The sequence below is a fragment of the Glandiceps talaboti genome, chromosome 20 (genome assembly GCF_964340395.1).
Source record: "Glandiceps talaboti chromosome 20, keGlaTala1.1, whole genome shotgun sequence".
In the NCBI taxonomy this organism is placed as follows: Eukaryota; Metazoa; Hemichordata; class Enteropneusta; family Spengelidae; genus Glandiceps; species Glandiceps talaboti.
Window position 1 is genome coordinate 10,222,037 of NC_135568.1, and position 22,494 is coordinate 10,244,530.

General features: G+C 36.2%; 2 protein-coding genes across 5 annotated transcripts in view; one reads left to right on the plus strand and one right to left on the minus strand.

Annotated features, from left to right (window-relative positions):
• LOC144451065 (carbamoyl-phosphate synthase [ammonia], mitochondrial-like) overlaps positions 1-6,796 on the minus strand; it is a 45,457-nt gene extending 38,661 nt beyond the window's left edge. The window contains exon 1 of one of the 4 annotated variants that reach the window (XM_078141827.1): positions 6,718-6,796. The gene's annotated coding sequence lies outside the window, so the exon portion shown is untranslated. Of the gene's footprint in view, positions 1-3,087; positions 3,158-5,782; positions 5,905-6,196; positions 6,302-6,717 lie in introns of those variants that run through there. The other 3 variants (XM_078141828.1, XM_078141825.1, XM_078141826.1) reach the window with 3 other exon arrangements.
• The window catches only part of LOC144450435 (protein transport protein Sec61 subunit beta-like), a 296,273-nt gene that overhangs the window by 78,072 nt on the left and 195,707 nt on the right, over positions 1-22,494 (plus strand). The gene's annotated exons all lie outside the window — the stretch shown is intronic.

Sequence of the window (22,494 nt, forward strand, 5' to 3'; positions counted from 1 at the left end):
GGTGCACCGTCATGGCGTACCTTACAGACTACATGTTACATTGTATCATTTACAGTAATGTGGCTGCTGCAATTTTCACCATGGTTTTTACATCATACCTAAACGTGTCGATATCGCATTTATGAACATTCATTGGGGGGGGGGGGTTATGGTGTAAAGGAACTAAGTTCATTTTTTGAGCTTGTGTAACATTGTGTAATCATCCCTAAAAAGCACCAACTCTGAAGTATACCTCATTTTATTAAGAAATGTCATTTTTCTATCCTGGCAATCTCCAAGGACAAAACGTAAGAATAAAGTGACATGGATTGTTCATATATGTAGATATGTGTTATATAATATGTGTGATTGTTAGTATTTATTTATTTATTTATTTATTTGTCTATTTATCTATTTATTTATATTTATATTTTTTATTATTTGAACTTAATGTATGTACATACTTACATACCTACGTACGTACGTACGTATGTAAGTATCCATCCATCCATCGACATTAAATAACATGACGAAAATAAGATCAGCGTAATAATCATGTAGATAAAAATAAAGATACATAAAAGAATATTTTTGTGTTTATCAATGTATACACGTATAATTGTTTAACTAAATAAATGACTGGATAGAACCATAATTCTGGACAGAACTTGAATATAAATACATGTATATACACTACAAATAAATATGAAAGCAAGGAAGTCCAAACACAAACATAATACTCTACTTCCCCATTTTATAATAGAGTTAATCTTTTAATGCATAAATGTAATATTTCCTCATTCCCTTCCTAGAATTATCTCTTCACACAGAAATTTAAGTTCTATACAGGGAATCAGTCAGTGTCTGTCTGTCTGTCTGTCTGTCATCTATCTACATGTATCTACATTTCTATCTATCTATCTATCTATCTATCTATCTATCTATCTATCTATCTATCTGCAGTGTTAAGCTAAGGTTTGGGAACCCCGGTAACAGAAAGGGGGAAAGAGGTAAAACTGGTAGTGCTTCCCATGCAATGTATCATAGTTTAGGTGGGGAACCCCGGTAAAATGATGTGGGAACCCTGGTAGATTTTACCTACTTACCGCCCTTAAATAAAACACTGATCTATCTATCTATCTATCTATCTATCTATCTATCTATCTATCTCTAATATCTATCTATCTCTAATATCTATCAATCTATATAATATATATCTATCTATCTATCTATCTATCTATCTATCTATCTATCTATCTATCTATCTATCCATCCATCCATCCATCCATCCATCCATCCATCCATCCATCCATACATATTCCTACAAAGTCAAACTGTTGTAAGGAGAGTAAATGACATAACAAATAACATGATAAATTGGTACATTTTTCTGACATACTTTATACAACATACATCCAGTGATGAAAGAGAAAATTGTTTTAATTTGTTGTAGGTCAAAATGACAAATACCAAGTTTTCTTGTAAGTCACTAGATAGTAATTATACTTAGGACACCAAAACTTGTAATGTCAAATGAAGTTGCTACATGTACACATGTACGTGTCATGTCTATGGAATTCAGTGTTGCAGTCAGCCTTTTGAAAGAGTGGGACATAGTGTCCCGAGACTATCATTTTTCTGGGTCATCATAGATTTTTTGGGGAAATTATACATGTAAGAAAAGTGCCAATGGCGTTGTAGCATAACTGTACAGTTTTTAAAAATATTTACCCACATGCTGATCCAGGCTAGATATTTGCTGAATAATGATTATGCAGTTGCCTATCCAACCCTGTTGTTATCTATGCAAAATACGCAATCATTTGGCTGTTGCTATAGGTGTGGTCATGTTGCTAAACATATTTGCATACCATTTTAATGTGGGTCATCTATGACCCATCACTTCCAAAACTGTGAGTCAGGTCAAAAAAATGTGTGTCAAATGACTCAAAAACCTCCTCTGACTGCAACACTGCTGGAATGTCAATTCAATTCAGAAGTTAGAGGTAGAAACAGTTCTAGTTTTACATTACAAGTATAAGTTAATGGCTTTAGCTTTGTATTGCACCGAAATATAATTAGCTCACCAAATCCAAATTTCAGTGCAATACAAAGTTAAATCCATTAACTTAGAATGAACTTTTGTACAGATGATCTGAGCTTTCATCATACATTATGGCACTGACAACTTTCATAAAATCAGCGCTTATCAAAAGGAAAGACATTCTGCAGAGTTAAAAGATATTATATATTACATCGTTTATCAAACCTAATGTTTAAACTTTCGTATAAACCTTATTTAACTATTATTAGTGCAGTTTACACAATTACTACTTTGTTTTAGCACCAAATACTTATTGCAAAAATTCCAATGAAGAAATGTAGTTTTCTTAACAGATGCAATATTCTATTCCATACATTACAAGTGGTTATCAACAAAAACAAACAATTGGTAAAACATGTCTCTGGCAATTATGGAACTCTCCCATATACATTTAACCTCTGAGTTTTAACATTGATGTATCTGATTAGAGTTCTCAGAGCATTATATATTTCCAGAATCACATCTTACAATTTGTTTATTTCTATGGATTGTAATGGCTTATACATACAATGTATATACATATGTACATTGCTGCAGAGGATTTGTGGTACACAGGATTTGTGGTACACAGGATTTGCGGTCTCCTTGTGATATTGTGGTCTCCTTGTGTTTACAATATTGGTATATAAATGTACATTGCTGCAGAGGATTTGTGGTACACAGGATATTGGTACACAGGATTTGCGGTCTCCTTGTGTTTACAATATCGGTAGGTGTACAAATATTTATACACAGGTGACATGCTGAGTGAAGTTTTAAGGGCAAAGTTACATGTATTCCATGGCTATAACATACGCAAAACAATGATAGAAAGATCTCCATTTGATTAAACAGTTGACAAAATATCTATAATCAAGTCCTCAGTACTCAGGATTCAGAGAAAAAACTTGTCATTGATTGTGTCTGCATTATGTGTATATACCTCACAGCTAGTTACATAGATCGTAACACTTTTGCTGAAAAAAATATAGAGGAAGGTTATGAAGAAATTGTAATAATCTTACCCCTGAATTGTGTATAAATACATGAATTACAGAACTCTGCTTCGTTCAGCAGCCATGTGCTTCTCTCTCTCTCTACTAAATGACTTAAGCAGCTGTCAACTGTCAGTTAGGTCAACATTAGCGGTGTCATGTCAGGTCAATCTCCAAGCCTTTACATAAACACTACCTTATCTACATCTCAAATCACCCAAGATCTACAGTTGGCTGTTTTGAGAATGATTGATCAACATTGAAAACCACAAAACAAGCACTGAAGCATATCGCACCAAATGAATGAATGGATGGATGGATGGAGTATCAGTTGGGGTATTGAGGTCAACTATACTTCAAGCATGATGCAATGATTTACAACGACTTCCCAGCACATGGTTTATACCCTGCACATGGTTATCAGCACCACGTGTACTATACAAGTACTCACATGTACGAAACACACACATCCTTCCGAGTAGATAAAAACAGCCTTTTTTTTCTGATGCAATAATATGAATTATCAAATGCAGTTAGTTATTTTTGTCAGGTAAACAATGGTTTTCCTGGCAGTAGAAACAGAGAACAGACCATTAGGGTTTTTTGGTACTATGTGTAATGAAGTGCCATACTGTACATTGCCAGGCAACTGTGGTATCATAATTTCAAGTCATATTACGATGCTGGTAATCAGGGTCCACAAACTAAAACTATTGTGGAATCTACCATATTGAACAAAAAATAGTATTAGTTTGTGTCTAAGTAAACCGAAGCCTCCATTACCAGAGTATTGAGAGTAATTTATATTTCAGTATTCAGTATAGGAAGTGGCCAACTAATGCTCAAATTGATACCTGTATATGTTAACGTCAGGTTTTATTATTTTCATACAAAATACACATGATTCCCATTTGGCAAGTACCAGTCGAATAGTTTCGATCAAAGATTTCACAATTTCTGTAAATAAATTTTGTAGGCAGCTTGGGTATTACCTTGGCATCCATGCTGTCCTGTTCTACGTACAGTACAGTATAGCATGGCTATTTGTAGCCTGGACTCCATACTGTCTTGTTCTACAGTATAGCATGGCTATTTGTAGCCTGGAATCCATACTGTCCTGTTCTACAGTATAGCATGGCTATTTGTAGCCTGGACTCCATACTGTCCTGTTCTACAGTATAGCATGGCTATTTGTAGCCTGGACTCCATACTGTCCTGTTCTACAGTATAGCATGGCTATTTGTAGCCTGGAATCCATACTGTCCTGTTCTACAGTATAGCATGGCTATTTGTAGCCTGGACTCCATACTGTCCTGTTCTACAGTATAGCATGGCTATTTGTAGCCTGGAATCCATACTGTCCTGTTCTACAGTATAGCATGGCTATTTGTAGCCTGGAATCCATACTGTCCTGTTCCACAATATAGCCCATGGCTATTTGTAGCCTGGAATCCATACTCTCCTGTTCATAATTTCTTTGCTTTTTTCCCCAATTTTAATAACTGCATACATACATGAAATGTGCACATATATGTACCTTGTAGCATATGTAGGTTTTGATATCTGCCATGTCAATGCAACATGTCATTGAACTGGTGTATTTATTAAATTCCATGGTTAAAGTTTAACTTGACCTTAAGTATGTCAATAATTACATAGGCTTCCACAGTAATAATGAACTCATCCAGAGAGGTGGCCATACACCGTATCTCTATGGTAACCACCACTGTGATAATATGAACAGGGAAATAAAATAAACCACATGATTAAAAATAGCCTGTTGTGAAACAGACTAATTCATATACATTTGTATACTGCCCAGGACAAACCAGAAATCTGGAAGGATGCAGTTGTCAACAATGTATATCATTATGTACATGTCCAAGGTCAATGTGGGCTGTTAGTCATGTGTACTCACCTGTACAGTAATGATTTTGAACTGTGTTAAACTTAAATTCTGTGGTTTCCATCCTTTAAAATACCACTTATTTGCATCACAAAACAAAATGTTTTTGTTATGCAAATTTCAAGTTTGGCTATCAGAAGGCTTTTCAAGGAAAACAAGTCATAAAACTGAATATCTGAGAGATGCATTTAATAACATTCAAAATATGGCTAGACATGTAATCAGGTCACCAGCCATGACCTCATTTCAAACGCCATGTTACCCTCTTTATATTTGCATGGAATCTTTAACAGAAGGTCGTTCTATTTTAATAAACACTTGGTGTATTTGTATTCATTTTCATATTGTTGATGTTTCATTTTTTCAGTTGAAAAATCAATCTTCAACATTATTTCCCACATAAATAGTTTTGAAGTTGGACTCTGCGCGCTAAGTACAACTTTCATACACAAAGTGACAAACACATGTTCTATCATAAATCCATCAAAACAACATGGAGGTAGAATTAAACCTAGAGCTCACTCCACCGAGTCCTCGCACTCTTACAATGTTTTTACAACCCCGCTTCTTACTCAGGCAAGAATCGTTCATTTCTAACTCGTAAGCATACCCTAGATACGCCATTGCTAATACCATGTGGACGACATCAATTCCTTTTGAATTCGAAGAGTGGCGTGACATTCCTTCGCTCGGTGACACAGAAAATGAATGGATGATGCAACAACTGTGCGGCACTGGACGTTTGTCACCCTCCCCGCTATAGAAGTACGTACGTCAGCTACTAATCTGACAGCAACAATATAAAAAAATCGAACTTGCCTTTTGACTCGAGAATCTGTCAAGTTTTCAATGTGTGCAATGATGGAATTATTCACTCTCACTTGTGTGATCGACTGTCAAAGGTCTCGGAGCTTTCTCACCCACGCCACGTGTTTGTTTTCGCACATACTCATTTGTCAACAACTGTGACCTGAGAAGGTCTTTTGTTTCGGGCTACGTGAATATATATTAGTAATCGGTGGCGGTAGCGATTGTAAATACAGTATTTCCAATGGGTGGGTAGTCCAAAGTAATATACGTTTGTTTATTTATTTACATACAGTAACGCGCGGGAAAATGCCAAATATATTTCTAAGGAACTGATGCATGCAGCGAAGTTAATAGTATTACCAGTAGTTTTGCTTTCTAGAATTATGGTAATCCATCTCAGCAGATACTACAGTGGAAACTTACGGCATGGTTACGGTCTCATTTTTTCATCAAGGCTGGTGGAAAGGTCGAGTGAATCATTGCTTAGATTCTCAACGTCAACGCATATGGACAGTATATCACTCGCGCTTACTGCCGTACTCTATATTGCTCTCTGAAACTTAGGGAGCCTCGCGTGACCTTAGCTACAAAACAGTGTTGATGTATCCACGGTAAAAAAAACTTTCCGCGTTACATAATAACTTTCATCATGACATGTTACAACAAATTCCCCCGATATGCAACATATGATGGAAAATGCACAGAACTGTACTTATCAACATGTACAAAACAATATTCCCCATGATGCTGAGGGACAGACCTACGGCACCCCTAGCACTTTTATTCTGAAGGACACATGTTATCCCAAGGTTCCGATGCTTACAAGGCACAATAATGAAGACCGAAGGATCAACAGCAAAATCACTAAGCGCGTTAATCTCCTAGAAGCTATAAAATGTCATTAGGTTTAAGGAATTTCTTATAGATCAGCTGTCGATTCTTACCTGATGTGTATAGTCCTGAGAAAGACAGACGATGTTCTTCAGCTAGATCGACAACATATGGAGTTTCACTGTTTTGCCGCCGCCATTTTTGAAATTGTCAAAAGTCGGGACATACCATTTGCATAGGGGTAACATCACCGCATGTGCGATGTTCGCCTTTTGGGGTGGGAAGGGTGTTACAAGGATGTAAACAGTGTGCTTGTCATTACCTTGTACTGACTTAGATACTGGTACAGTATCTTCTGACGTCACATAGAATGTGGCAACTATCGTCACAATATAGGCTAGGCCTAGCTCAATGCAATTTACGTCTCAGCCTAGCCAAGTTCCATACAAGCTTGAATTTCTAAGATATCCTATCCGAATAGTTTAGACTTCAGTCACATAAAATAACTCTTATTTATCGACTGGTATAAATTTACAATATGTACAACATCAAAGTGGAAACAAAGTGGGATCAAGGTGCGTAGTAGACGGATTGAAACGTAGCAACCGTTTGTAATTTACCGTGTAACTACATTCTACTATCTAATATTAAAATGGCTGTGTATGGATGAGAAATTATAATATAATCTATTTTGGTTTAGGCCTATAAATGAATAAAAACAACTCCACTGTGTTACTCTACTCTACTTGAAAAGTCCGTGTGTTTGCAAAAACTATCCGTGTGTTACAAAACTTTTTGTTTCTGTGATTCCCTGTGATTTAATAGCGCTCGTAATACTACAACATTTCACCCGGACGTTTCACCCATGGTACGCGTGCTGCATCACCGTCATGTCCTCACGATACACTTTCCTCAATTCGTGTCTTCAACGATATAGCCTGTGTATAGTATTGCGAGCCCTAGACCTCCACACGGGACTCCACATAGACAACGATCGCCTCTCCTCTGCATTTTTTCTTCCACGTGTTCCATATGGGTATAAACAAAAAAAAACTTTGGTCAGAAAACATTCTCTCATATATTTGTCCAACATCTTCGAACAGTCTACCTTTCAATGATCTCCACCATTCCAAGTCTCTACCTTCCGTCCCTATCTCAATACCTATTTTAATACACCTGTTTCATACTGCAGCCGGGGCCGCTGATCAAGTTTTCATTTTCTATCGTCACTGTACAGCGCCCTCTTGTGATACATCTTTCGAAAAATATTTTGTATGATTGTGAGCTGAGGCAGATGTCACAACTGGTAATAATTTTCCCATCTTGCGTCGCTTTGGCGCATTCATTTTACGGCAGACATCAAAATTATCTAAGTTCAAGGCCAGGCCCTGACGTCAATCCCACAAGAAGTATACTGACTCCGTAAGGGAAAGTTTTGTTGACACTCATATACGATACATTCTATTGTTAACATAAAAAATGCCACAAAAAGATCAACTTTGATAAACTTAATCTACTAATTGAAACATTAGAGGGAGTAGATGAGACGTCGAAATGGACATCTCTGTCTCATGTTTTGTCTACCGTCACTGTCGCGACCTCTGACCTACTCACAGACCTGTGCGAAACACTGAACTTGCTACCGGAAATCGGAACATCTATCTGCCACACTGTGACAGCTCAGAAGCCACAGGTACTCGAATCAATGTGTAGAAAAAAAATATGTATTGTATGTAAATAAGTCTTATTTACATACATATTTTTTTTTAAATCATACACATTGATTCGAGTGCCTGTGTCAGAAGCCTTAGTAAACCAAATTGATGGGACTGCAGGTTGTGATTTTCATTTGTTGACGGGTTAGATTAATGGAAACAAAATGAGTACATGTGTATTTTGATTCCGAAAAAGCTGTGTTAGGGGATCGTGTTGCATGATGTTGACAGTGACACATGTGAATGTTGGGCACTAACTGAATCAATGCGTGATCACTGGCGTGGCCATAATTCAGGGTTATACTTCCATGGCCATATAGACGGCCGATGGATGTGCGCCCGGTCAGACATGAAGAATGAACTTGTTGTGCAAATCAGAAAATAATTACAATTGTATTTACAAAGCATCCTAACTTTGACGTTGTTGATAGTTTTAGTTCACTATTTCTGAGTTTCAAGGACACCTAATGTCATCTTCTAGTATCAAGTTTACAGTATGTAACTAATGCTGTCATTTGATATAGCAGGACCAAATCATGATACACAGATAGTAACGATAATTGATAAAAAATAAATTATTTCAAAGTTTGTTTGACTGTATTATTTGTAAGTTTTTTGTTCACATTTGGTACTTTTTAAAGTCAGGGATTTTTATTTTTTATTCAATCATATGTTCCCTGTGACTTATTTTGAAGTTGTTCTTTGTCCTTGTCTGAAAAAAAAAGGACTTATAAATTTGAGCACTGCTATTCATTGATATTCAGATTAAAAATTGTGACTACCTGGCTGTCCAATCTTTCTAAACAATTTATAATATACTCTGTAGAAATGACTTTGAATTACATAATCTTAATTGCCTTCTTTTTCTGAGGTGTAATGTGTAGTACACAATTTTCAAAAAACAGCTCACTAGGAACTGTTATTATGAATGGAATTGTTTTATGTTGTTAGGTAATAGTCTATGTGTAATGGAGTATCTAGGACCACAGTATCTCTATAGTGGTCTGAGGTAATATATATGAATATTTCATAGACAATAATAATTGACCCCACTCCCTGTCAAATGACCCCACTTTTTGCAACCAAGGGGCCTTTGTCCCCACTTGTTGGAAACCTTGGCAGAACACTGCCTTCTACCCCCACCCCCACCCCCACCCCTTGTTACGTCGAAACAGCATGTATCTTTCATGGCTGAAGTCGTTGAGGTTTGATGAGGGACAGGGCTCGAAATTAATGCCGTCGTGTGGTACATTTTGCTGCAATGTAATAATAGCTCAGAATATTTCTATCATTTTCAAAATTATGAGAGTCATACTGCATTCCTAAAAAAAGTTACATACTAGAGTTCAAATTGGAAGCTTGAAAAAATTCTTAGCGATGTCAATGCCACTTTGATTAATAGGACGAATGTATTAGTACTCCTGATAAAATCATACAATAGTTCATGGCTACAGATATACACCCATCAGGATGATAAGTATTCATCTTCTTACAAAGTTGTTCTACGGACTTGTCAACCTTGCTAATTAAAATGAAGGAAAGAGACCTGTAACAAGGAATTCAATAAAGAGAAGAGAAAAGAAGTTGTAGAGAGACTGACAGGACAGAAAGGACAGAGAATAGAACTGAAAAATACAGATTTTCTTCCCTCGCCCGCCCGCCCCGCCTGACTATTCCACTGAGATGAGAAACACAAAAAAAGGTCACCCTTATGTGGATAGGTGATATAAATCCCACAATGATCACAATTAGTATTAAAATTTTACTTATTTTATAAAATATTGAAAAAGAAAAGCCACCTTTATTGATAAAATAGTTCGCGCAGCATAGCGGCTCAATGACTAGTACGCATGCGCGTCGTATATACTATGCAGGAGTCTATGCAGGAAAAAAAAGGAGAAATTTAATTGTTACACTATTTGGAAGTTTGACGCATGGCAGTACGTGATACGACCACTGATGACATAGCGCAGTTTAATTTCCAGGTTGTGGAAGTGTGGTTTTGACATTTATATTGTCGATAATTGATTTTTTTACATGTTCGAAAAAGAATAACTACTTTCCTATGTTTGTTGGTACAGTAACATTTAATTTCCCAAATCGTCGAGTTGAATTGAGAAATCGTGATGTTCGGCAACACGTCAACAAACTGACATTTGTCCAAAGACCAACGTACGTTGATGGAGGGTCTATGATAAGTTGGCTGATTGAAAATGAACAATATTAATCTAATGGCTATGATGTTTTTTGAAACCAACAACTGCATAGAGTGTTGACTTTATTTACTTCTCGTCCATGTCAGAGAATTAGATGTCATTCAATGAAATAAATTTTGATGGTCAATACCCCTGGAAAATGACCCAAATCAAGTGTATAAACCCTGGCCAAGGCAGCCGGTCACAAATGTATCTACCCTGCGCGAGCTTATGGGCTTTGCCTACTTATGATATTATCGTATTTAACGTTTTAAAGTGGCCAGCCATATAGATGGGGATTGGGTATTTATTTTGGATGTTTAATTTATGAAACAATTTCATCATGGCGTCCTACGTGAAAAACAACAGAGACGAGGTCTGTCTTTGTAACTACCTATACAGCGCAAAACAGCTAAACAAATGTGTAATAAGGTTTGTTATTGTATGTACAGTAACAACCATTTTATATATTTATCACTCTTTTTATCAGTCTTTTGCAGTTTATTTAGTACAAACAAGGATTTGGCATATCAGATGTTGTTTTACATTGATTTTTGACATTGTGTTATAAATCAAGAATCCACAATAAATACCCAATCCTCATCCATATTGCCACTTCCATAGAAATACGGTTTTGAACTTGAACTACAGTAAAATTAAAGTTTATTATCATATCCCCCTTTCTTATCATAGGACTCGTGCCACAAAGCGAAAATGGCACCCATTCATATTAGGTATTGGATATTAACCTCATAATGGCAACATAATGACGATATGATATACCTGTAATATGGTCACACTATGTACATTAAATCATACTTCAATACGGATTATGACATAATTATTATTAATAAAATAATTTAATAAGTTTGTCATATTTATTACTTTTCTATTCTGTGCTCAAAATTTAAACTATTTATTACTATTAAACACCCGGTATGGACCTGTAACAACACATATTTCTATATTTCATCATTTCTGTGAGGAACATCTATTCCAGTTCTCTTTTTGTTGAATTGTTTATATTGAGAAGATTTTTTAGATTATGTGAGGTCAACATATACTGTGTATATGTAGCAGCTGTTTGTCGCAGGCTGAGCTAAGACTACGCAATTTTATTTTCGCCAAATTGTGTCATCCACAAAGTAGTAATGGAGGCGACTATATCACGGAAAGCTGTTTTTATGTTAATGATAAGTTCAATAACAATAACTCTGTTTACCATGGATAACTGGCATATCACTCATAACTGGTTTCATACACAAATGAGCCAGCAGTTGTCATCCAATAGGGCGAGTATAACTTACTTATTAATATCTGTTTTGCCTGCATGTACGAGTTACTTTTACATATTAAGTCTACAACCAAGATCAGGGAAAATATAGTCTACGCAACATCGTTATAATTGAACCATGTTTTCCCTTTGGGTAAACTGCTTTGTTGAACCCAATTACCAGTCGTCTTCTTCACCCCATCTTCATGAAAGAAATGTAATGTCGCACCATTGAGAGTAGATATGATATCGATATATTCATAGAACAATACCATACTTCTTTTCGTCAATTGTTCTTGTGGTATTTTCATGAGTTTATTTGTACGTGGCGGCGAAACATTGCTTTTATGGTAGACATTACGTGTGGGAGGTGGTGAGTTAACATCGCAAACGCCATTTCGAAGCAGTGCTGACCTACCTTACCTCTACAGCAGCCATACTTGGTTTATTTATCTTCAGAAATTCGACACACTCGGCCACTGTAGGAGTTGTCACTGAACGTCTCCTCCCAGGCTTTTTGGCGGGACAGATGCAACAAAAATTGTTACAGCGAATACTATCAACTCTTTCAAAAACACTCTAGACAGTCACTGGGCTGAATACAAATACATCATTAACATAAACTTGGATAGTGTTTGATTTATATACATGTTACTATTCGTGGAACTTTGGACTATGGACTGTTGAACATTTGATTTTTTTTTACCTTTGATCGGCTCATAGGCTTTTAGCCTTCAAAGCTGTACATAATATGAATATGAATATGAATACTTCTCCGTCTGACGATACGATGGACGGTCGTTTTTGGCGTGTTTGTGGAGGTTGAAATTTAACCATCCAGCCACAGTCAGATTATAACGTCTCTCGTTCCTTTAGCGGTTGACATCTTTAAATTTCGTTTTCCATTCAGTATTCTGTTTGACAATCTTGACACACTAACATCTTCTCAGATGCATGAGACATGTGAGATGACCGCTCTTGATACAGGTGACTATTTTTCGTGCGGGTAAAGTGTGGGATGACCGCTCTTGATACAGGCGGCTGTATTTTCTGTGGGGGTAAGTGTGGGGGAAGGCAGTGGTATCTCTGTGCGAAGACGTGAAAAATGAAATATTGACCTGAGAACAGTGAGGAATAATATGGGTAACTTTAATACAAACAACAATATATATAACATATTTCTAAAAGTTCGCTTTATTTGGGTGATATTTTACGATGTATATCATAAATAGAATGTCCAACGCGGGTCTGTACTACTAGTAGATACAGTATAACGAGTGTAACATTGATATTGCAGAGCATCTCACTATTTTGGCGATTGGAGACCAAAATAATTTCATCAGCAAATTACCTAGTAAACGTGAGTTTCAAGATTGGTGTTTTCCGCACAGCATTGCGCGCAATACGCTGGTTTGGTGTCTCACTTATCATGGCGACAGCTGTTAGAGAAAAACTAATTGTTGTTTCAATATAACGATCGATGTTGCGTATACCACACCTTCTATGCAACCGGGATCATGGTATTATCACTGGGCTTTGAAAATCCCGGTGGTCTGAAATAGTGAGTGGATGTAGATGGGTGGTCTTGAAATAGTTTCCTCTTGATTTGTGTGGCTTCGAACCACATTAAAACACGGGAGCAGTCGTATAGAATAATGTGGAATTTTTATCTCAAATAGGGTCACAATAGAAATAAGTTTGAAGGTAATGCCTACACGAGAGTATACAGACAAACTAAGGACACATTGCTGTACATGGAACATTATGTTACAAATAATTACAAGTGATCTCAAACTTTTAATAGCGCAAAAATAAAATAAACGGTCTATCACATATGATGACGATGATCTACTACATGTACCCTATACACCCTTTGTATACGTTTTCACATATTGCAACCATAAGTATCATGTTTGTCGCCCTTTTCACCATTTTTAATCAGAAATATCTTTATTACGAAAGTAATAAAATACAATTTTGATGATGCCCAAGCCTGCCGCGGAATCATACATACATACATACATACATACATACATACATACATACATACATACATATATACAGACACACACAGACAGACACAGACAGACAGACAGACAGACAGACAGACAGACAGACAGACAGACAGACAGACAGACAGACAGACAGACAGACAGACATACAGACAGACAGACAGACAGATAACATTCCTTACTGAAGGTAAAAACGTAACGTATAACTTACTGGGCTTTAAGAAATAATATTAAAATTGCAAAATGACAGCATTGATGTACACTATCTTGTATGAAATGTAAGGTTTAGAAAGTTTCCTGTATTCTTTTTAGAATTCGAATAATGAAGTTCAACCACATACTACGGGTACAACTAGTCCTTCTGGAATTATACCAATGTCCATGGGAACGCAGCATGGAGAACATTTACCCAAAGGAAAGAACAGAGTGACGGGAAATTACAATGTTACAAACCAAGTCGATGTACATCATTTACAGTCTAAATATGAGCATAAAGGACTGATTAGCAAGTTTCAAAAATATCCGTCGAAACGTTCTGAAAGAATGGTTGTTTTGCCGGCATATGAAAACCGATTAGGGCCGTCAAAGCTCTACAACAAGTTCCGGTGGACACTGGCTTTTACGCTTTATTATAATTGTACTATTGTTGTTCTTCCATTTTCTATACACAAAACTCAAGTTTGGGTTAAGGGGTCAGGACCAAAATTAAGAACTTTTAATGAAACCTTTGACATAGACAGACTCTCTAGATTTATTAATATTATATCATTGGAAACTTACAAGAAGATGTGTGGCTCCGAAATAAAAGGAGGCGAAATGGTTTCAAGTTATTCAGCAATGTCAGATGAAAATAGAGATTTGTGTGCGATATACAAACTTGGTACTTGTAAATTAAAGGGTAAGAATGGAAGTGTTAGTCATTGGTTTTGGCCCAAGGCAACTATCGGTGGTATTGAATTACCAGAAAATGTTGTATCCATGGAAACCTATGAAAGACGTTTGATGAAGTTCGACAGACTTTCAAAGAGAATCTGGATGAAGTTCTAGCCAAGTCCCTTATAAGAGCCCCATATATACGGCAGATGACGGACGAAGTTACAAAGAGAATTTGTGACGGTAAATTGGAATTCGCCGTTCTGCACTGGCGGAACAAAACTGGAGAATGGTGAGTTCAAGCTCAGACCACTATATAGGTTGAAATTAGTTTTAAAATGTCCCCCCCCCCTCTTATATTTTGTGCTTAAGCCATTTTCCAAAATATAAAAAGGAGAGCAATTTTGAAGAGGCAAAATGGAACTATATGTATGTATGTATGTATGTATGTATGTATGTATGTATGTATGTATGCATGTATGCATGTATGCATGTATGTATGTATGTATGTATGTACGTCTCTCAACAACGAAGGTGAAAAATAGTTCCAATGGTGTTTCTTATCAATCGCTCGAAGTTTGTATGATGTTAAACCACGAAATGCCCTTATATCCAGCTAGGGGTGGTATTCCCAATTTAGAAGGACAGTAAAGCGCTATCTTTTCTGCTCAGTTAGAAGGTCAAACTTTAAAACAGAACGCTTGCGTGAATACAATGAGTAAATAGCCGTGATATTATTCGAGAATAATTAACACGTACCTCCACTGCAGGTGAATGAAATATTCCAGTGTCCAAGTACTTCCCTTACAGCACTTCTGCCCCATCGTATGTATGTATGTATTAAGTCTAAGTTTAACGTGCAATATCGTCATGTATTAAGCGTAATAAATGAATGAACGAATGGAAGAATGAACGAATAAATAAATAAATGAATAAATGAATAAATAAATAAATAAATAAATGAACAAATAAATAAATAAACAAATAAATAAATAAATCACAACTTACATACTTCACTTTTCATGTATATGGCAATATATTAATTTGTTCACGATATCCAACAGCCCCATGATGAGATTACAGCAATGTGGGAAAAGTAGAGCTGCTGCGATGTTAGAAAACGCAAGTCAAGTGATTGTCGATGATATTGTACACTTGTTGTCAAAACACAATATAGGATGTCTTTACATAGCCAAGCCAATGTATAAACAGGTGAGAATTTGACTTGTGAGAAGTGATACATTAAACATGTACATACATACATACATACATACATACATACATACATACATACATACATAGATGTACATCTAGTGTGTGTGTGTGTGTGTGTGTGCGTCTACACATGTGTGTGCATGCATGCATGCGTATGTGTGTGCGCGTGTTAATGTGGTGTAGTGGTTGTAATAATTAACAAATCACACCGTTTTTCAATTAAACGAAAACGTTTCAGTAAATTTAATTGTGATGTTAATTACCACTACAATTTCAGAGGTGTTCCAAGAGGTCTACCACTCGTGAATTAAACTAATCACCATCTTTATTTATATACATAATATGTCTACTCTCTAACTGTAGGGTATCGAAAGCCTGTTCAAGCAAACAAGACTCAGAATTTATGGTATCTCTGATCTGTTGACAATCAATTCAACAGTGAGGAAATATAAAGACGACAACTATGTATTATCTCTGATAGAACAAGAAATTGCTGAAAGTAAGTAGACAGTGAAAATTGTGAATTCAACCTTGACTGGAGTTCTAACTCAGATCTCTTTGAATGAGAGAGAGAGAGAGAGAGAGAGAGAGAGAGAGAGAGAGAGAGAGAGAGAGAGAGAGAGAGAGAGAGAGGAATAGCCTGATAGATAGATAGACAGACATACAGACAGACAGACAAACAGCGGAGAGAGAGAGAGAGGAATAGCCTGATAGATAGATAGACAGACATACAGACAGACAGACAAACAGCGGAGAGAGAGAGAGAGGAATAGCCTGATAGATAGATAGACAGACATACAGACAGACAGACAAACAGCGGACAGACAGACAGACAGACAGACAGACAGACAGACAGACAGACAGACAGACAGACAGACAGAAAGTACAGACAAGTCAGAGTCAGAAAGATATCTAAAATTTATTGTTGGTCTAAACTAATTTTATCAATAAATCGTCCCTTCCTCCACATTGCTCAAAATAATCAAGACAGCAGTAACCACTAAAGCTGCAACTATGAAGACAGCTAAAGTAGAAGTCATAATAGTACAAATTACATTGTCCATCACAATATCCTTTCCCTGTTGCTTAGAATAATCCGTGAATGTTAAAATAAAATTGGCAAAATCAAAATATTCGCCCCCACCCACCCAGAGTAAGATATTGGAGACACAGAAGTGGAATGGGGTGCCAACCTTGTCCAGACATTAATGTCGTTTGTGTAGTGACCGGTGATTTACAATCTCTCCTGTAATTACTAAAGGCTCACTAAAGATAGAAGAATAAACAAGATATCTTTACTTAGTCAATGAGAGTGGATAATTCAGCAAAAAGAGGAAACTAGTGGAAAGGGAGAAAACAACAGAAAAATTAGTTATATTTCATCATACCAAATTGAGAAAATAATTAACAAATTTTAAAATATCAATCGCATGCCAGATGCTCTCTGTGTTTTAGTAGGGCTTGTTTACGAAATTTCAAAGTTGTGTACCAACGAAGATATTATTGAATTTGATAGCAGTAATTAATACAAGTGTACTAAAGTCAGGATTAAGTCTGCCTGCACTTTCCTGAAAGTTGATAGCAGTAATCAATAGCGTACAAGTGTACTAATGGCAGAAGTAAGTCTGGCTGGTCTTTCCCGTATAAGTTGATTGCAATAATCAATTCTAGTGTACTAAAGGTATAAATAAGCCTGACTCGACTTTTCCTTTAATTCTAGACGCTGCTTTATTCATAAGTTCAAGGACATCTAATTGGTCATATTACGTGGAGTATACTCGAAGACTTCGTAAGATGAAAACTGTTGGACTCCAAGAGCTTCCAAATATTCCGAAAGATTTACACCATATCCTGTGATACTACTACGATTACCATGGCAATGTCACCTGGCATGGAAGCTAGTCTATTAGATGTAGCTACTAGACACAGTGGTACTCGCGTATAGCAAGGGCATGTACATCGTAATGTACCGAGGTTTCGGCCCTACCATTTCTTTCGACTTATCGTAGATTTTGGACTCTTGTTCCTTTATGTTATCATTATAGGTATTATATAGTTTATGAATGCGCATGCAACCTTTGAATCCATGTTTTGACAATGTAGTGTCCAAGTTGCCGATTTTAATTTGTTTCGAAACCTTTGACTTTTATTTCTTGGCTGATGAATGTAGATATACCCCTAGTGTCTGGTTGATAATGCAGACTTTTGACCGGGCCCTGGCTGCTTTTTGAATCTTTGTAGAGTTTGTGCTTCTTATTTGAACCCCCCCGGTACACCTGTACCCCTTAACCAGGCACTTATCCCCCGTTGCTAGACCCTCGAACTATGTTGCTCTAGATGTTACGGTCGAAATGGTGGTGGTGGTGGTTGTGGTGGTCTAGGGGGGGGGGGGTAGATGGTGGTGGTGGTGGTGGTGGGGGTGGGGTGGTTAGATGTTATCGACAATCATATTTTGTTTTACACACCTGTTACTACACTGAATTGTGTCTGTAACATTTATTCATGACAGGCAAGTTGCACACTAGTTTATGTATTATGCCACATCGAGTAAATCGAGTTCATTTGCAGCAGCAGTACTGGTACCAATATTTAAAAAGGATGATACCAAAGATCCCAGCAACTATTGTGATATTAATTTAGTAAGTCATTTAGGTAAACTCTTCTCAGCTGTAATTAATCAACGTCTGCTTACATTGTCTTTGACCCAAGATGTTATCACCGATGCTTAATTTAGTTTTATGCCTGGCTTGAGTGCTGTGGATGCAATATAATATATTTGCTTTGAACAATTTTATTGCAAATTTTTTGTCAAATAGAAAACGTTTATATTGTACATTTATAGACTTCAAGAAGGCTTTTGATTCTGTAAATCGATACAAATGTTTGTATAAACTATCGAAAATAGGTACAAGGGGGAAAATCTTTTATATTTTAAATAGTTAAATAATTCGGACTGTGTACTTAATGTCAGGTCTTGTGTCACAGTAACTAGCTTCCAGGCAAGTATTTCACTCGTACTTTATTTTTATTGTATATTGATGACTTGGAAATGAGATTTTTGACTAACGATTGTATTCCCTTTGACTGTAAATCCCTGGGTCTTTTTCTTTCAATGTATGTTGACGATTTTTACTGTTTTCTGAATATGTTGAAGGGCTACAAAGCCAGTTGGACTATCTTTGTTTTACTGCCGTGAATGGAACCTATTTAAAAAACAAACAAACAAAGCTCATGGTTTTCATGAAGAGTGGTAAGGTGAGAAATTTTGAGTGATGGGTCTACAATGGTCAAATTCTTGAAATACTTAGTAATTGATATATTAACATATCTTTGCCTTCTTCTATATTATAATAACAGATTTTTGCATGGCTGTAAAACAAATAGCTGATCAAGGTAGAAAGGCTTTGTTTGCTATGTATCGCAATAAACCTTTGAACCACAAGACATTGTTGTCATTATTTGACTGTTATGTCGAAAGCACGCGGAAAGGACATATTATTGAACGGGTTTATTTAGATTTTTTGTAAACGAATACTAGGTGTGAAGAAGGCTACATGTAATGCTATGGTGTACCAGGAGCTTGGTCGGTATCCAATGAAACATACTGGAATTTACCATATGATAAGCTAAGCTACTGGTGTAAATTATTAGACACAGATATCTGTATTTGAAAGGTTGTTATGAATATATGTATGATAGAGTAGAAAATGGTAACGAGGTGAATTGGTTATTTCATATTAAGCAGGTGTTACTGTCTTTAGGTTTCAGCGGTATTTGGCCATGTCTAATCAGTGTCTGGATAAAAAGTATCTTGTGGTTATTATTAGGCAAATGATTTTTGATGAAGCGCAACAGAGCCTCGCGGCACAAATTGATGCATCGCCAAAATGTGTATTTTATAAATTCTTGAATGATGCATTCCGCTTGCAGTATGATTTGGGTAAGCCGATACCAAGTTGTATAAGAAATTGATTTCCAAATATCGTCTCTCGTCCCACAATTTAACCATATTGACTGGGCGTTATCATAGTGCATTAAGGCATATGAGAAATTGTCCACACTGTAATAATGATGTCGAGGACGAATTTCATTTCATACTCAAATGTCCATTATATAGAGAATTACGAGCGAGCTCGTTTTATTAAGCCATATTATTGGGAAAAAACACCCGCCTTCAAACTTCTATGGAAAATGCAACGCAGTTTTGCAATTTAGGTAGATATTTAAGACTGGCAGGGATCCTGCGTTCTGTTCTTATATCAATATAATTTCTATCGGTACATTTTCAACCATGTTTCCTTTGTGACGTTTTTGGTTTTTCTACTTCTGTAACTGATGAGCAGAAATTGCTCAAAAGTAAATAAAAAAATGATGACGCCATACGATCAGAAATTGCACTTTGACCACTATATTACTTGCAATATTAAGAATTCTACGCAATGTAAGCTACTAATAGTAATACTCTGGAGAAACAGGTGGCAAGTAAACACAAAGTCTTAGGCATGCATGGCAGCACATGTGTTTTATGAGTTGACTGACAGTGTCATTTGTGTAACAGTTAAAAGATGAATATTGCAGACAGAGTCATTGAAGTAGTGAACAAACTTGCGGACAGTTTTATTGAAAGTTATCGAGTTTGCAGACAGTTTCATTGTGTAAAAACTGAGCAGTCAAATGGAATTGAGCATGGCTGAAACAATGGGGATGATGAAAAATCCTCCAGGGCCCTCCTGGAAGTTAAAAATGTACACTTCCTTATCAAATATACTTTGAAAGTTTATACCAAAGTGTATTCAGAATGTGTTAGAATTGAAATGGAAGTTAGGGCCTACAGTGTACATCCATGCATGAATCTACAAGACTGTGTTTCCTAGAAATGTTAACTTTTTTGTCGCATGTGTTGTTACTTGTCGTCTTCCACGTGTTCCAAGAGTATCAACAAAAACACTTTGGTTAGAAATCATTGTCACATATTTGTCCTATATCTTGGACCAGTCTACCTTTCAATACCATTCCAAGTCTCTACCTTCCGTCCCTATCCCAAGACCTATTTAATACACCTGTTTCATACTGCTAGTTCTATGAGGGACACTGATTTTAATTTTCCATCGTCACTGTACAGCGGCCTCTTGTGATACATCTTTTGAAAAATATTTGTATGATAATGAGCTTACGCAGATGTCACAACTGGCTCATCCGGCTGAATGACAACTTAATTATGTAGGTGGGTGATATAAATCCCACAATAATCACAGTTTAAGTGTTGAAATTGTACTTATTTTATAAAGTATTGAAAAAGAAAAGCTTTCTTTATTGATGATATCGTTTTTAACGTTTTAAAGTGGCCAGCCATATAGATGAGGATTGGGTATTTATTTTAGATTTTTAATTTATGAAACAATTTCATCATGGCGTCCTACGTGAAAAACAACATAGGCGAGGTCTGTCTTTGTAACTATCTATACAGCACAAAAAAGGCTGAACAAAATGTGTAATAAGGTTTGTTATTGTAACAACCATTTTTATATTTATCACTCTTTTTATCAGTCTTTTGCAATTTATTTAGTACAAACAAGGATTTGGCATATCATATGTTGTTTTACATTGATTTATGACATTGACTTATAAATTAAGATTCAACAATAAATACCCAATCCTCATCCATATTGCCACTTCCATAGAAATACGGTTTTAAACTTGAACTACAGTAAAATCAAAGTTTATAATCATATCCCCCTTTGTTATCATACGACTTGTGCCACAATGCGGAAATGGCACCCATTCATATTAGGTATCGGATATTAACCACATAATGGCAACATAATGACGATATGATATACCTGTAATCATACTCCAATACGGATTATGACATAATTATTATTATTAAAATAACAATTTAATAAGTTTGCCATATTTATTACTTTTCTATTCTGTGCTCAAAACTATTTACAACTATTAAACACCCGTTATGGACCTGTAACAACACAACAACCGCTATATTTCATCCTTTCTGCGGGGAGCATCTATTAAAGTTCTCTCTTTTTTTTGAATTGTTTATATTGAGAACAAGTTTCTTTTACATTTATATTTAGGTTGTGTTGAGTCAACATATCCTTCTATAAGCTTATATACGTAGCAGCTGTTTGTCACAGGCTGAGCTATGACCCCTCAATTATGTTAATTTTGCTACATTGAGTAATTCATAAAGCAGCAATGGAGGTGACTGTATTACAGAAAGCTGTTTTTGTTTTAATGATAAGTTCGATAACAATAACTCTGTTTATCATGAAGAACAGGTTTGATAACACTCATACACAAATGAGCCAGCAATTGTCATCCAATAGGGTGAGTATAACTTCCTTTTTAATATCTGTTTTGCCTGCATGTACGAGTTACGTTTACATATTACGTCTACAACCACGATCTGGGATGTGTGAAAAGTGTGAACCAATTGTCATTTTTTGCCTTTGGGTAAACTGCTTTGTGGAAGGTGCATGACTAACGATGTCTAAGTGAAATTCTATTGTATCCAGAGATGATATGGCGTCGTTATTCACGCATCCGATTACCAGTCGTCTTCTGCACCCCTTCTTTTACCTTCATGAAA